A 16,662-nucleotide genomic window follows, 5' to 3' on the forward strand; every position below is an offset into this window, starting at 1 on the left:
TATAGGATTCATTTTTTCGTTCCCAAAATATTTTTGGGAAATTCAGTGGTCTAGGATGCGGGTTAATGCCCCTTTCAGGCTGCAAATGTTTTTGGGACATTCAGAGCTCTCTGACACAGTTTTTGGGCAACCAATAATTTCTGGACTTTAGGGGCTCTAGGATGCCTGTAAACCCCTTTTTTAGGCATCCAAAGTTTTCAACCTTTTTGCAGGCCTAAGATGCATTTTAAGGCTTTTTTGGGCTGCTAACATATACTGAACTTTCAGGGTGTAGGATGCATTTTCCGTGCCCAAAATATTTTTGGGAAATTCAGTGGTCTAGGATGCTGGTTAATGCCCCTTTCAAGCTGCAAATGTTTTTGGGTTATTCAGAGCTCTCTGACAGTTTTTGGGCCACCAACATTTTCTGGACTTTAGGGGGTCTAGGATGTCTGTAAACCCCTTTTTTGGGCCTCCAAAGTTTTCAACCTTTTTGCAGGCCCAAGATGCATTTTAAGGCCTTTTTTGCCTGCTAACATATTCTGAACGTTCACGGGTGTAGGATGCATTTTCCGTGCCCAAAATATTTTTGGGAAATTCAGTCGTCTAGGATGCGGGTTCATGCCCCTTTCAGGCTGCAAATATTTTTGGGACATTCAGAGCTCTCTGACACAGTTTTTGGGCCACAAACATTTTCTGGACTTTAGGGGGTCTAGGATGTCTGTAAAGCCCTTTTTTGGGCCTCCAAAGTTTTCAACCTTTTTTCAGGCCTTAGATGCATTTTAAGGGCTTTTTCGGCTGCTAACATATACTGAACGTTCAAGGGTATAGGATTCATTTTTTCGTCCCTAATATATTTTTGGTATTTTCAGTGGTCTAGGGTGCGGGTTAATGCCCCTTTCAGGCTGCAAATGTTTTTGGGACATTCAGAGCTCTCTGACACAGTTTTTGGGCCACCAATATTTTCTGGACTTTAGGGGCTCTAGGATGCCTATGAACCCCTTTTTTGGGCATCCAAAGTTTTCAACCTTTTTGCAGGCCTAAGATGCATTTTAAGGCCTTTTTGGGGTGCTAACATATACTGAACTTTCAGGGTGTAGGATGCATTTTCCGTGCCCAAAATATTTTTGTGAAATTCAGTGGTCTAGGATGCGGGTTAATGCCCCTTTCAGGCTGCAAATGTTTTTTGGACATTCAGAGCTCTCTGACACAGTTTTTGGGCCACCAATATTTTCTGGACTTTAGGGGCTCTAGGATGCCTGTAAACCCCTTTTTTGGGCATCCAAAGTTTTCAACCTTTTTGCAGGCCTAAGATGCATTTTAAGGCCTTTTTGGGCTGCTAAAATATACTGAACTTTCAGGGTGTAGGATGCATTTCCCGTGCCCAAAATATTTTTGGGAAATTCAGTGGTCTAGGATGCGGGTTAATGCCCCTTTCAGGCTGCAAATGTTTTTTGGACATTCAGAGCTCTCTGACACAGTTTTTGGGCCACCAATATTTTCTGGACTTTAGGGGCTCTAGGATGCCTGTAAACCCCTTTTTTGGGCCTTCAAAGTTTTCAACCTTTTTGCAGGCCTAAGATGCATTTTAAGGCCTTTTTTTGGGCTGCTATCATATTCTGAACTTTCAGGGGTGTAGGATGCATGTTTCGTGCCCAAAATATTTTTGAGAATTTCAGTGGTCTAGGATGCGGGTTAATGCCCCTTTGAAGCTGCAAATGTTTTTGGGTTATTCAGAGCTCTCTGACAGTTTTTGGGCCACCAACATTTTCTGGACTTTAGGGGGTCTAGGATGTCTGTAAACCCCTTTTTTGGGCCTCCAAAGTTTTCAACCTTTTTGCAGGCCCAAGATGCATTTTAAGGCCTTTTTTGCCTGCTAACATATTCTGAACGTTCACGGGTGTAGGATGCATTTTCCGTGCCCAAAATATTTTTGGGAAATTCAGTCGTCTAGGATGCGGGTTCATGCCCCTTTCAGGCTGCAAATGTTTTTGGGACATTCAGAGCTCTCTGGCACAGTTTTTGGGCCACCAACATTTTCTGGACTTTAGGGGGGCTAGGATGCCTGTAAACCCCTTTTTTGGGCCTTCAAAGTTTTCAACCTTTTTGCAGGCCTAAGATGCATTTTAAGGCCTTTTTTTGGGCTGCTATCATATTCTGAACTTTCAGGGGTGTAGGATGCATGTTTCGTGCCCAAAATATTTTTGAGAATTTCAGTGGTCTAGGATGCGGGTTAATGCCCCTTTGAAGCTGCAAATGTTTTTGGGTTATTCAGAGCTCTCTGACACAGTTTTTGGGCCACCAACATTTTCTGGACTTTAGGGGGTCTAGGATGTCTGTAAAGCCCTTTTTTGGGCCTCCAAAGTTTTCAACCTTTTTGCAGGCCTTAGATGCATTTTAAGGCCTTTTTGGGCTGCTAACATATACTGAACTTTAAGGGTGTAGGATGCATTTTCCGTGCCCAAAATATTTTTGGGAAATTCAGTGGTCTAGGATGCGGGTTAATGCCCCTTTCAGGCTGCAAATGTTTTTTGGACATTCAGAGCTCTCTGACACAGTTTTTGGGCCACCAACATTTTCTGGACTTTAGGGGGTCTAGGATGCCTGTAAACCCCTTTTTTTAGGCATCCAAAGTTTTCAACCTTTTTGCAGGCCTAAGATGCATTTTAAGGCCTTTTTTGCCTGCTAACATATTCTGAACGTTCAGGGGTATAGGATTCATTTTTTCGTTCCCAATATATTTTTGGGATTTTCAGTGGTCATGGATGCGGGTTAATGCCTCTTTCAGGCTGCAAATGTTTTTGGGACATTCAGAGCTCTCTGACACAGTTTTTGGGCCACCAATAATTTCTGGACTTTAGGGGCTCTAGGATGCCTGTAAACCCCTTTTTTAGGCATCCAAAGTTTTCAACCTTTTTGCAGGCCTAAGATGCATTTTAAGGCTTTTTTGGGCTGCTAACATATACTGAACTTTCAGGGTGTAGGATGCATTTTCCGTGCCCAAAATATTTTTGGGAAATTCAGTGGTCTAGGATGCTGGTTAATGCCCCTTTCAAGCTGCAAATGTTTTTGGGTTATTCAGAGCTCTCTGACAGTTTTTGGGCCACCAACATTTTCTGGACTTTAGGGGGTCTAGGATGTCTGTAAACCCCTTTTTTGGGCCTCCAAAGTTTTCAACCTTTTTGCAGGCCTAAGATGCATTTTAAGGCCTTTTTTGCCTGCTAACATATTCTGAACGTTCACGGGTGTAGGATGCATTTTCCGTGCCCAAAATATTTTTGGGAAATTCAGTCGTCTAGGATGCGGGTTCATGCCCCTTTCCGGCTGCAAATATTTTTGGGACATTCAGAGCTCTCTGACACAGTTTTTGGGCCACAAACATTTTCTGGACTTTAGGGGGTCTAGGATGTCTGTAAAGCCCTTTTTTGGGCCTCCAAAGTTTTCAACCTTTTTGCAGGCCTTAGATGCATTTTAAGGGCTTTTTTGGCTGCTAACATATACTGAACGTTCAAGGGTATAGGATTCATTTTTTCGTCCCCAATATATTTTTTGTATTTTCAGTGGTCTAGGATGCGGGTTAATGCCCCTTTCAGGCTGCAAATGTTTTTGGGACATTCAGAGCTCTCTGACACAGTTTTTGGGCCACCAATATTTTCTGGACTTTATTGGCTCTAGGATGCCTATGAACCCCTTTTTTGGGCATCCAAAGTTTTCAACCTTTTTGCAGGCCTAAGATGCATTTTAAGGCCTTTTTGGGGTGCTAACATATACTGAACTTTCAGGGTGTAGGATGCATTTTCCGTGCCCAAAATATTTTTGGGAAATTCAGTGGTCTAGGATGCGGGTTAATGCCCCTTTCAGGCTGCAAATGTTTTTAGGACATTCAGAGCTCTTTGAAACAGTTTTTGGGCCACCAACATTTTCTGGACTTTAGGGGGTCTAGGATGCCTGTAAACCCCTTTTTTGGGCCTTCAAAGTTTTCAACCTTTTTGCAGGCATAAGATGCATTTTAAGGCCTTTTTTGCCTGCTAACATATTCTGAACGTTCACGGGTGTAGGATGCATTTTCCGTGCCCAAAATAATTTTGGGAAATTCAGTCCTCTAGGATGCGGGTTCATGCCCCTTTCAGGCTGCAAATGTTTTTGGGACATTCAGAGCTCTCTGACACAGTTTTTGGGCCACAAACATTTTCTGGACTTTAGGGGGTCTAGGATGTCTGTAAAGCCCTTTTTTGGGCCTCCAAAGTTTTCAACCTTTTTGCAGGCCTTAGATGCATTTTCAGGGCTTTTTTGGCTGCTAACATATACTGAACGTTCAAGGGTATAGGATTCATTTTTTCGTTCCCAAAATATTTTTGGGAAATTCAGTGGTCTAGGATGCGGGTTAATGCCCCTTTCAGGCTGCAAATGTTTTTGGGACATTCAGAGCTCTCTGACACAGTTTTTGGGCAACCAATAATTTCTGGACTTTAGGGGCTCTAGGATGCCTGTAAACCCCTTTTTTAGGCATCCAAAGTTTTTAACCTTTTTGCAGGCCTAAGATGCATTTTAAGGCTTATTTGGGCTGCTAACATATACTGAACTTTCAGGGTGTAGGATGCATTTTCCGTGCCCAAAATATTTTTGGGAAATTCAGTGGTCTAGGATGCGGGTTAATGCCCCTTTCAGGCTGCAAATGTTTTTTGGACATTCAGAGCTCTCTGAAACAGTTTTTGGGCCACCAACATTTTCTGGACTTTAGGGGGTCTAGGATGCCTGTAAACCCCTTTTTTGGGCCTTCAAAGTTTTCAACCTTTTTGCAGGCCTAAGATGCATTTTAAGGCCTTTTTTGCCTGCTAATATATTCTGAACGTTCACGGGTGTAGGATGCATTTTCCGTGCCCAAAATATTTTTGGGAAATTCAGTCGTCTAGAATGCGGGTTAATGCCCCTTTCAGGATGCAAATGTTTTTGGGACATTCAGAGCTCTCTGACACCGTTTTTGGGCCACCAACATTTTCTGGACTTTAGAGGGTCTAGGATGTCTGTAAAGCCCTTTTTTTGGCCTCCAAAGTTTTCAACTTTTTTGCAGGCCTTAGAGGCATTTTAAGGGCTTTTTTGGCTGCTAACATATACTGAACGTTCAGGGGTATAGGATTCATTTTTTCGTTCCCAATATATTTTGGGGATTTTCAGTGGTCTAGGATGCGGGTTAATGCCCCTTTCAGGCTGCAAATGTTTTTGGGACATTCAGAGCTCTCTGACACAGTTTTTGGGCCACCAATAATTTCTGGACTTTAGGGGCTCTAGGATGCCTGTAAACCCCTTTTTTGGGCATCCAAAGTTTTCAACCTTTTTGCAGGCCTAAGATGCATTTTAAGGCTTTTTTGGGCTGCTAACATATACTGAACTTTCAGGGTGTAGGATGCATTTTCCGTGCCCAAAATATTTTTGGGAAATTCAGTGGTCTAGGATGCTGGTTAATGCCCCTTTCAAGCTGCAAATGTTTTTGGGTCATTCAGAGCTCTCTGACAGTTTTTGGGCCACCAACGTTTTCTGGACTTTAGGGGGTCTAGGATGTCTGTAAAGCCCTTATTTGGGCCTCCAAAGATTTCAACCTTTTTGCAGGCCTTAGATGCATTTTCAGGGCTTTTTTGGCTGCTAACATATACTGAACGTTCAAGGGTATAGGATTCATTTTTTCGTTCCCAAAATATTTTTGGGAAATTCAGTGGTCTAGGATGTGGGTTAATGCCCCTTTCAGGCTGCAAATGTTTTTGGGACATTCAGAGCTCTCTGACACAGTTTTTGGGCCACCAATATTTTCTGGACTTTAGGGGCTCTAGGATGCCTGTAAACCCCTTTTTTGGGCATCCAAAGTTTTCAACCTTTTTGCAGGCCTAAGATGCATTTTAAGGCCTTTTTTGCCTGCTAACATATTTTGAACGTTCACGGGTGTAGGATGCATTTCCCGTGCCCAAAATATTTTTGGGAAATTCAGTGGTCTAGGATGCGGGTTAATGCCCCTTTCAGGCTGCAAATGTTTTTTGGACATTCAGAGCTCTCTGAAACAGTTTTTGGGCCACCAACATTTTCTGGACTTTAGGGGGTCTAGGATGTCTGTAAAGCCCTTTTTTGGGCCTCCAAAGTTTTCAACTTTTTTGCAGGCCTTAGAGGCATTTTAAGGGCTTTTTTGGCTGCTAACATATACTGAACGTTCAGGGGTATAGGATTCATTTTTTCGTTCCCAAAATATTTTTGGGAAATTCAGTGGTCTAGGATGTGGGTTAATGCCCCTTTCAGGCTGCAAATGTTTTTGGGACATTCAGAGCTCTCTGACACAGTTTTTGGGCCACCAATATTTTCTGGACTTTAGGGGCTCTAGGATGCCTGTAAACCCCTTTTTTGGGCATCCAAAGTTTTCAACCTTTTTGCAGGCCTAAGATGCATTTTAAGGCCCTTTTGGGCTGCTAGCATATACTGAACTTTCAGGGTGAAGGATGTATTTCCCGTGCCCAAAATATTTTTGGGAAATTCAGTGGTCTAGGATGCGGGTTAATGCCTCTTTCAGGCTGCAAATGTTTTTGGGACATTCAGAGCTCTCTGACACAGTTTTTGGGCCACAAACATTTTCTGGACTTTAGGGGGTCTAGGATGTCTGTAAAGCCCTTTTTTGTGCCTCCAAAGTTTTCAACCTTTTTGCAGGCCTTAGATGCTTTTTAAGGCCTTTTTGGGCTGCTAACATATACTGAACTTTAAGGGTGTAGGATGCATTTTCCGTGCCCAAAATATTTTTGGGAAATTCAGTGGTCTAGGATGCGGGTTCATGCCCCTTTCAGGCTGCAAATGTTTTTGGGACATTCAGAGCTCTCTGACACAGTTTTTGGGCCTCAAACATTTTCTGGACTTTAGGGGGTCTAGGATGTCTGTAAAGCTCTTTTTTGGGCCTCCAAAGTTTTCAACCTTTTTGCAGGCCTTAGATGCATTTTCAGGGCTTTTTTGGCTGCTAACATATACTGAACTTTCAGGGTGTAGGATGCATTTTCTGTGCCCAAAATATTTTTGGGAAATTCAGTGGTCTAGGATGCAATGCCCCTTTCAAGCTGCAAATGTTTTTGGGTCATTCAGAGCTCTCTGACAGTTTTTGGGCCACCAACATTTTCTGGACTTTAGGGGGTCTAGGATGTCTGTAAACCCCTTTTTTGGGCCTCCAAAGTTTTCAACCTTTTTGCAGGCCTAGGATGCATTTTAAGGCCTTTTTTGCCTGCTAACATATTCTGAACGTTCACGGGTGTAGGATGCATTTTCCATGCCCAAAATATTTTTGGGAAATTCAGTCGTCTAGAATGCGGGTTAATGCCCCTTTCTGGCTGCAAATGTTTTTGGGACATTCAGAGCTCTCTGACACAGTTTTTGGGCCGCCAATATTTTCTGGACTTTAGGGGCTCTAGGATGCCTGTAAACCCCTTTTTTGGGCATCCAAAGTTTTCAACCTTTTTGCAGGCCTAAGATGCATTTTAAGGCCCTTTTGGGCTGCTAGCATATACTGAACTTTCAGGGTGAAGGATGTATTTCCCGTGCCCAAAATATTTTTGGGAAATTCAGTGGTCTAGGATGCAATGCCCCTTTCAAGCTGCAAATGTTTTTGGGACATTCAGAGCTCTCTGACACAGTTTTTGGGCCACCAACATTTTCTGGACTTTAGGGGGTCTAGGATGTCTGTAAACCCCTTTTTTGGGCCTCCAAAGTTTTCAACCTTTTTGCAGGCCTAAGATGCATTTTAAGGCCTTTTTTGCCTGCTAACATATTCTGAACGTTCACGGGTGAAGGATGCATTTTCCATGCCCAAAATATTTTTGGGAAATTCAGTCGTCTAGAATGCGGGTTAATGCCCCTTTCAGGCTGTAAATGTTTTTGGGACATTCAGAGCTCTCTGACACAGTTTTTGGGCCACAAACATTTTCTGGACTTTAGGGGGTCTAGGATGTCTGTAAAGCCCTTTTTTGGGCCTCCAAAGTTTTCAACTTTTTTGCAGGCCTTAGAGGCATTTTAAGGGCTTTTTTGGCTGCTAACATATACTGAACGTTCAGGGGTATAGGATTCATTTTTTCGTTCCCAATATATTTTTGGGATTTTCAGTGGTCTAGGATGCGGGTTAATGCCCCTTTTAGGCTGCAAATGTTTTTGGGACATTCAGAGCTCTCTGACACAGTTTTTGGGCCACCAACATTTTCTGGACTTTAGGGGGTCTAGGATGCTTGTAAACCCCTTTTTTGGGCCTTCAAAGTTTTCAACCTTTTTGCAGGCCTAAGAAGCATTTTAAGGCCTTTTTTGGGCTGCTAACATATTCTGAACGTTCACGGGTGTAGGATGCATTTTCCGTGCCCAAAATATTTTTTGGAAATTCAGTCGTCTAGGATGCGGGTTAATGCCCCTTTCAGGCTGCAAATGTTTTTGGGACATTCAGAGCTCTCTGACACAGTTTTTGGGCCACCAATATTTTCTGGACTTTAGGGGCTCTAGGATGCCTGTAAACCCCTTTTTTGGGCATCCAAAGTTTTCAACCTTTTTGCAGGCCTAAGATGCATTTTAAGGCCTTTTTGGGCTGCTAACATATACTGAACTTTCAGGGTGTAGGATGCATTTTCCGTGCACAAAATATTTTTGGGAAATTCAGTGGTCTAGGATGAGGGTTAATGCCCCTTTTAGGCTGCAAATGTTTTTGGGACATTCAGAGCTCTCTGACACAGTTTTGGGCCACCAACATTTTCTGGACTTTAGGGGGTCTAGGATGTCTGTAAAACCCTTTTTTGGGGCATCCAAAGTTTTCAACCTTTTTGCAGGCCTAAGATGCATTTTAAGGCCTTTTTTACCTGCTAACATATTCTGAACGTTCACGGGTGTAGGATGCCTTTTCTGTGCCCAAAATATTTTTGGGAAATTCAGTCGTCTAGGATGCGGGTTAATGCCCCTTTCAGGCTGCAAATGTTTTTGGGACATTCAGAGCTCTCTGACACAGTTTTTGGGCCACAAACCTTTTCTGGACTTTAGGGGGTCTAGGATGTCTGTAAAGCCCTTTTTTGGGCCTCCGAAGTTTTCAACCTTTTTGCAGGCCTTAGATGCATTTTAAGGGCTTTTTTGGCTGCTAACATATACTGAACGTTCAAGGGTATAGGATTCATTTTTTCGTCCCTAATATATTTTTGGGATTTTCAGTGGTCTAGGATGTGGGTTAATGTCCCTTTCAGGCTGCAAATGTTTTTGGGACATTCAGAGCTCTCTGACACAGTTTTTGGGCCACAAACATTTTCTGGACTTTAGGGGGTCTAGGATGTCTGTAAAGCCCTTTTTTGTGCCTCCAAAGTTTTCAACCTTTTTGCAGGCCTTAGATGTATTTTAAGGCCTTTTTGGGCTGCTAACATATACTGAACTTTAAGGGTGTAGGATGCATTTTCCGTGCCCAAAATATTTTTGGGAAATTCAGTGGTCTAGGATGCGGGTTCATGCCCCTTTCAGGCTGCAAATGTTTTTGGGACATTCAGAGCTCTCTGACACAGTTTTTGGGCCTCAAACATTTTCTGGACTTTAGGGGGTCTGGGATGTCTGTAAAGCTCTTTTTTGGGCCTCCAAAGTTTTCAACCTTTTTGCAGGCCTTAGATGCATTTTCAGGGCTTTTTTGGCTGCTAACATATACTGAACGTTCAGGGGTATAGAATTCATTTTTTCGTTCCCAATATATTTTTGGGATTTTCAGTGATCTAGGATGCGGGTTAATGCCCCTTTCAGGCTGCAAATGTTTTTGGGACATTCAGAGCTCTCTGACACAGTTTTTGGGCCACCAATAATTTCTGGACTTTAGGGGCTCTAGGATGCCTGTAAACCCCTTTTTTGGGCATCCAATGTTTTCAACCTTTTTGCAGGCCTAAGATACATTTTAAGGCCTTTTTGGGCTGCTAACATATACTGAACTTTCAGGGTATAGGATGCATTTTCCGTGCCCAAAATATTTTGGGAAATTCAGTGGTCTAGGATGCGGGTTAATGCCCCTTTCAGGCTGCAAATGTTTTTGGGACATTCAGAGCTCTCTGACACAGTTTTTGGGCTACCAATATTTTCTGGACATTAGGGGCTCTAGGATGCCTGTAAACCCCTTTTTTGGGCATCCAAAGTTTTCAACCTTTTTGCAGGCCTAAGATGCATTTTAAGGCCCTTTTGGGCTGCTAGCATATACTGAACTTTCAGGGTGAAGGATGCATTTCCCGTGCCCAAAATATTTTTGGGGAATTCAGTGGTCTAGGATGCGGGTTAATGCCCCTTTCAGGCTGCAAATGTTTTTGGGACATTCAGAGCTCTCTGACACAGTTTTTGGGCCACCAATATTTTCTGGACTTTAGGGGCTCTAGGATGCCTGTAAACCCCTTTTTTGGGCATCCAAAGTTTTCAACCTTTTTGCAGGCCTAAGATGCATTTTAAGGCCCTTTTGGGCTGCTAGCATATACTGAACTTTAAGGGTGTAGGATGCATTTTCCGTGCCCAAAATATTTTTGGGAAATTCAGTGGTCTAGGATGCGGGTTCATGCCCCTTTCAGGCTGCAAATGTTTTTGGGACATTCAGAGCTCTCTGACACAGTTTTTGGGCCTCAAACATTTTCTGGACTTTAGGGGGTCTAGGATGTCTGTAAAGCTCTTTTTTGGGCCTCCAAAGTTTTCAACCTTTTTGCAGGCCTTAGATGCATTTTCAGGGCTTTTTTGGCTGCTAACATATACTGAACTTTCAGGGTGCAGGATGCATTTTCTGTGCCCAAAATATTTTTGGGAAATTCAGTGGTCTAGGATGCAATGCCCCTTTCAAGCTGCAAATGTTTTTGGGTCATTCAGAGCTCTCTGACAGTTTTTGGGCAACCAACATTTCTGGACTTTAGGGGGTCTAGGATGTCTGTAAACCCCTTTTTTGGGCCTCCAAAGTTTTCAACCTTTTTGCAGGCCTAAGATGCATTTTAAGGGCTTTTTTGGCTGCTAACATATACTGAACGTTCAAGGGTATAGGATTCATTTTTTCGTCCCCAATATATTTTTGGGATTTTCAGTGGTCTAGGATGCGGGTTAATGCCCCTTTCAGGCTGCAAATGTTTTTGGGACATTCAGAGCTCTCTGACACAGTTTTTGGGCCACCAACATTTTCTGGACTTTAGGGGGTCTAGGATGCCTGTAAACCCCTTTTTTGGGCCTTCAAAGTTTTCAACTTTTTTGCAGGCCTAAGATGCATTTTAAGGCCTTTTTTGCCTGCTAACATATTCTGAAAGTTCACGGGTGTGGGATGCATTTTCCGTGCCCAAAATATTTTTGGGAAATTCAGTCGTCTAGGATGCGGGTTAATGCCCCTTTCAGGCTGCAAATGTTTTTGGGACATTCAGAGCTCTCTGACACAGTTTTTGGGCCACAAACATTTTCTGGACTTTAGGGGGTCTAGGATGTCTGTAAAGCCCTTTTTGGGGCCTCCAAAGTTTTCAACTTCTTTGCAGGCCTTAGAGGCATTTTAAGGGCTTTTTTGGCTGCTAACATATACTGAACGTTCAGGGGTATAGGATTCATTTTTTCGTTCCCAATATATTTTTGGGATTTTCAGTGGTCTAGGATGCGGGTTAATGCCCCTTTCAGGCTGCAAATGTTTTTGGGACATTCAGAGCTCTCTGACACAGTTTTTGGGCCACCAATATTTTCTGGACTTTAGGGGCTCTAGGATGCCTGTAAACCCCTTTTTTGGGCATCCAAAGTGTTCAACCTTTTTGCAGGCCTAAGATGCATTTTAAGGCCTTTTTGGGCTGCTAACATATACTGAACTTTCAGGGTGTAGGATGCATTTTCCGTGCACAAAATATTTTTGGGAAATTCAGTGGTCTAGGATGAGGGTTAATGCCCCTTTTAGGCTGCAAATGTTTTTGGGACATTCAGAGCTCTCTGACACAGTTTTGGGCCACCAACATTTTCTGGACTTTAGGGGGTCTAGGATGTCTGTAAAACCCTTTTTTGGGGCATCCAAAGTTTTCAACCTTTTTGCAGGCCTAAGATGCATTTTAAGGCCTTTTTTACCTGCTAACATATTCTGAACGTTCACGGGTGTAGGATGCATTTTCTGTGCCCAAAATATTTTTGGGAAATTCAGTCGTCTAGGATGCGGGTTAATGCCCCTTTCAGGCTGCAAATGTTTTTGGGACATTCAGAGCTCTCTGACACAGTTTTTGGGCCACAAACCTTTTCTGGACTTTAGGGGGTCTAGGATGTCTGTAAAGCCCTTTTTTGGGCCTCCGAAGTTTTCAACCTTTTTGCAGGCCTTAGATGCATTTTAAGGGCTTTTTTGGCTGCTAACATATACTGAACGTTCAAGGGTATAGGATTCATTTTTTCGTCCCTAATATATTTTTGGGATTTTCAGTGGTCTAGGATGTGGGTTAATGTCCCTTTCAGGCTGCAAATGTTTTTGGGACATTCAGAGCTCTCTGACACAGTTTTTGGGCCACAAACATTTTCTGGACTTTAGGGGGTCTAGGATGTCTGTAAAGCCCTTTTTTGTGCCTCCAAAGTTTTCAACCTTTTTGCAGGCCTTAGATGTATTTTAAGGCCTTTTTGGGCTGCTAACATATACTGAACTTTAAGGGTGTAGGATGCATTTTCCGTGCCCAAAATATTTTTGGGAAATTCAGTGGTCTAGGATGCGGGTTCATGCCCCTTTCAGGCTGCAAATGTTTTTGGGACATTCAGAGCTCTCTGACACAGTTTTTGGGCCTCAAACATTTTCTGGACTTTAGGGGGTCTGGGATGTCTGTAAAGCTCTTTTTTGGGCCTCCAAAGTTTTCAACCTTTTTGCAGGCCTTAGATGCATTTTCAGGGCTTTTTTGGCTGCTAACATATACTGAACGTTCAGGGGTATAGAATTCATTTTTTCGTTCCCAATATATTTTTGGGATTTTCAGTGATCTAGGATGCGGGTTAATGCCCCTTTCAGGCTGCAAATGTTTTTGGGACATTCAGAGCTCTCTGACACAGTTTTTGGGCCACCAATAATTTCTGGACTTTAGGGGCTCTAGGATGCCTGTAAACCCCTTTTTTGGGCATCCAATGTTTTCAACCTTTTTGCAGGCCTAAGATACATTTTAAGGCCTTTTTGGGCTGCTAACATATACTGAACTTTCAGGGTATAGGATGCATTTTCCGTGCCCAAAATATTTTGGGAAATTCAGTGGTCTAGGATGCGGGTTAATGCCCCTTTCAGGCTGCAAATGTTTTTGGGACATTCAGAGCTCTCTGACACAGTTTTTGGGCTACCAATATTTTCTGGACATTAGGGGCTCTAGGATGCCTGTAAACCCCTTTTTTGGGCATCCAAAGTTTTCAACCTTTTTGCAGGCCTAAGATGCATTTTAAGGCCCTTTTGGGCTGCTAGCATATACTGAACTTTCAGGGTGAAGGATGCATTTCCCGTGCCCAAAATATTTTTGGGGAATTCAGTGGTCTAGGATGCGGGTTAATGCCCCTTTCAGGCTGCAAATGTTTTTGGGACATTCAGAGCTCTCTGACACAGTTTTTGGGCCACCAATATTTTCTGGACTTTAGGGGCTCTAGGATGCCTGTAAACCCCTTTTTTGGGCATCCAAAGTTTTCAACCTTTTTGCAGGCCTAAGATGCATTTTAAGGCCCTTTTGGGCTGCTAGCATATACTGAACTTTAAGGGTGTAGGATGCATTTTCCGTGCCCAAAATATTTTTGGGAAATTCAGTGGTCTAGGATGCGGGTTCATGCCCCTTTCAGGCTGCAAATGTTTTTGGGACATTCAGAGCTCTCTGACACAGTTTTTGGGCCTCAAACATTTTCTGGACTTTAGGGGGTCTAGGATGTCTGTAAAGCTCTTTTTTGGGCCTCCAAAGTTTTCAACCTTTTTGCAGGCCTTAGATGCATTTTCAGGGCTTTTTTGGCTGCTAACATATACTGAACTTTCAGGGTGCAGGATGCATTTTCTGTGCCCAAAATATTTTTGGGAAATTCAGTGGTCTAGGATGCAATGCCCCTTTCAAGCTGCAAATGTTTTTGGGTCATTCAGAGCTCTCTGACAGTTTTTGGGCAACCAACATTTCTGGACTTTAGGGGGTCTAGGATGTCTGTAAACCCCTTTTTTGGGCCTCCAAAGTTTTCAACCTTTTTGCAGGCCTAAGATGCATTTTAAGGGCTTTTTTGGCTGCTAACATATACTGAACGTTCAAGGGTATAGGATTCATTTTTTCGTCCCCAATATATTTTTGGGATTTTCAGTGGTCTAGGATGCGGGTTAATGCCCCTTTCAGGCTGCAAATGTTTTTGGGACATTCAGAGCTCTCTGACACAGTTTTTGGGCCACCAACATTTTCTGGACTTTAGGGGGTCTAGGATGCCTGTAAACCCCTTTTTTGGGCCTTCAAAGTTTTCAACTTTTTTGCAGGCCTAAGATGCATTTTAAGGCCTTTTTTGCCTGCTAACATATTCTGAAAGTTCACGGGTGTGGGATGCATTTTCCGTGCCCAAAATATTTTTGGGAAATTCAGTCGTCTAGGATGCGGGTTAATGCCCCTTTCAGGCTGCAAATGTTTTTGGGACATTCAGAGCTCTCTGACACAGTTTTTGGGCCACAAACATTTTCTGGACTTTAGGGGGTCTAGGATGTCTGTAAAGCCCTTTTTGGGGCCTCCAAAGTTTTCAACTTCTTTGCAGGCCTTAGAGGCATTTTAAGGGCTTTTTTGGCTGCTAACATATACTGAACGTTCAGGGGTATAGGATTCATTTTTTCGTTCCCAATATATTTTTGGGATTTTCAGTGGTCTAGGATGCGGGTTAATGCCCCTTTCAGGCTACAAATGTTTTTGGGACATTCAGAGCTCTCTGACACAGTTTTTGGGCCACCAATATTTTCTGGACTTTAGGGGCTCTAGGATGCCTGTAAACCCCTTTTTTGGGCATCCAAAGTGTTCAACCTTTTTGCAGGCCTAAGATGCATTTTAAGGCCTTTTTGGGCTGCTAACATATACTGAACTTTCAAGGTGTAGGATGCATTTTACGTGCCCAAAATATTTTTGGGAAATTCAGTGGTCTAGGATGCGGGTTAATGCCCCTTTTAGGCTGCAAATGTTTTTGGGACATTCAGAGCTCTCTGACACAGTTTTTGGGCCACCAACATTTTCTGGACTTTAGGGGGTCTAGGATGCTTGTAAACCCCTTTTTTGGGCCTTCAAAGTTTTCAACCTTTTTGCAGGCCTAAGAAGCATTTTAAGGCCTTTTTTGGGCTGCTAACATATTCTGAACGTTCACGGGTGTAGGATGCATTTTCCGTTGCCAAAATATTTTTGGGAAATTCAGTCGTCTAGGATGCGGGTTAATGCCCCTTTCAGGCTGCAAATGTTTTTGGGACATTCAGAGCTCTCTGACACAGTTTTTGGGCCACAAACATTTTCTGGACTTTAGGGGGTCTAGGATGCCTGTAAAGCCCTTTTTTGGGCCTCCAAAGTTTTCAACCTTTTTGCAGGCCTTAGATGCATTTTCAGGGCTTTTTTGGCTGCTAACATATACTGAACGTTCAAGGGTATAGGATTCATTTTTTCGTTCCCAAAATATTTTTGGGAAATTCAGTGGTCTAGGATGCGGGTTAATGCCCCTTTCAGGCTGCAAATGTTTTTGGGACATTCAGAGCTCTCTGACACAGTTTTTGTGCCACCAATATTTTCTGGACTTTAGGGGCTCTAGGATGCCTGTAAACCCCTTTTTTGGGCATCCAAAGTTTTCAACCTTTTTGCAGGCCTAAGAAGCATTTTAAGGCCTTTTTTGGGCTGCTAACATATTCTGAACGTTCACGGGTGTAGGATGCATTTTCCGTGCCCAAAATATTTTTGGGAAATTCAGTCGTCTAGGATGCAGGTTAATGCCCCTTTCAGGCTGCAAATGTTTTTGGGACATTCAGAGCTCTCTGACACAGTTTTTGGGCCACAAACATTTTCTGGACTTTAGGGGGTCTAGGATGTCTGTAAAGCCCATTTTTTGGGCCTCCAAAGTTTTCAACTTTTTTGCAGGCCTTAGATGCATTTTAAGGGCTTTTTTGGCTGCTAACATATACTGAACTTTCAGTGTGTAGGATGCATTTTCCATGCACAAAATATTTTTGGGAAATTCAGTGGTCTAGGATGAGGGTTAATGCCCCTTTTAGGCTGCAAATGTTTTTGGGACATTCAGAGCTCTCTGACACAGTTTTGGGCCACCAACATTTTCTGGACTTTAGGGGGTCTAGGATGCTTGTAAACCCCTTTTTTGGGCCTTCAAAGTTTTCAACCTTTTTGCAGGCCTAAGAAGCATTTTAAGGCCTTTTTTGGGCTGCTAACATATTCTGAACGTTCACGGGTGTAGGATGCATTTTCCGTGCCCAAAATATTTTTGGGAAATTCAGTCGTCTAGGATGCAGGTTAATGCCCCTTTCAGGCTGCAAATGTTTTTGGGACATTCAGAGCTCTCTGACACAGTTTTTGGGCCACAAACATTTTCTGGACTTTAGGGGGTCTAGGATGTCTGTAAAGCCCATTTTAAGGGCTTTTTTGGCTGCTAACCTATACTGAACTTTCAGGGTGTAGGATGCATTTTCCGTGCACAAAATATTTTTGGGAAATTCAGTGGTCTAGGATGAGGGTTAATGCC

The sequence above is a fragment of the Ambystoma mexicanum genome, chromosome 14 (assembly GCF_040938575.1).
Source record: "Ambystoma mexicanum isolate Mex_15411 chromosome 14, UKY_AmexF1_1, whole genome shotgun sequence".
NCBI lineage: Eukaryota > Metazoa > Chordata > Amphibia > Caudata > Ambystomatidae > Ambystoma > Ambystoma mexicanum.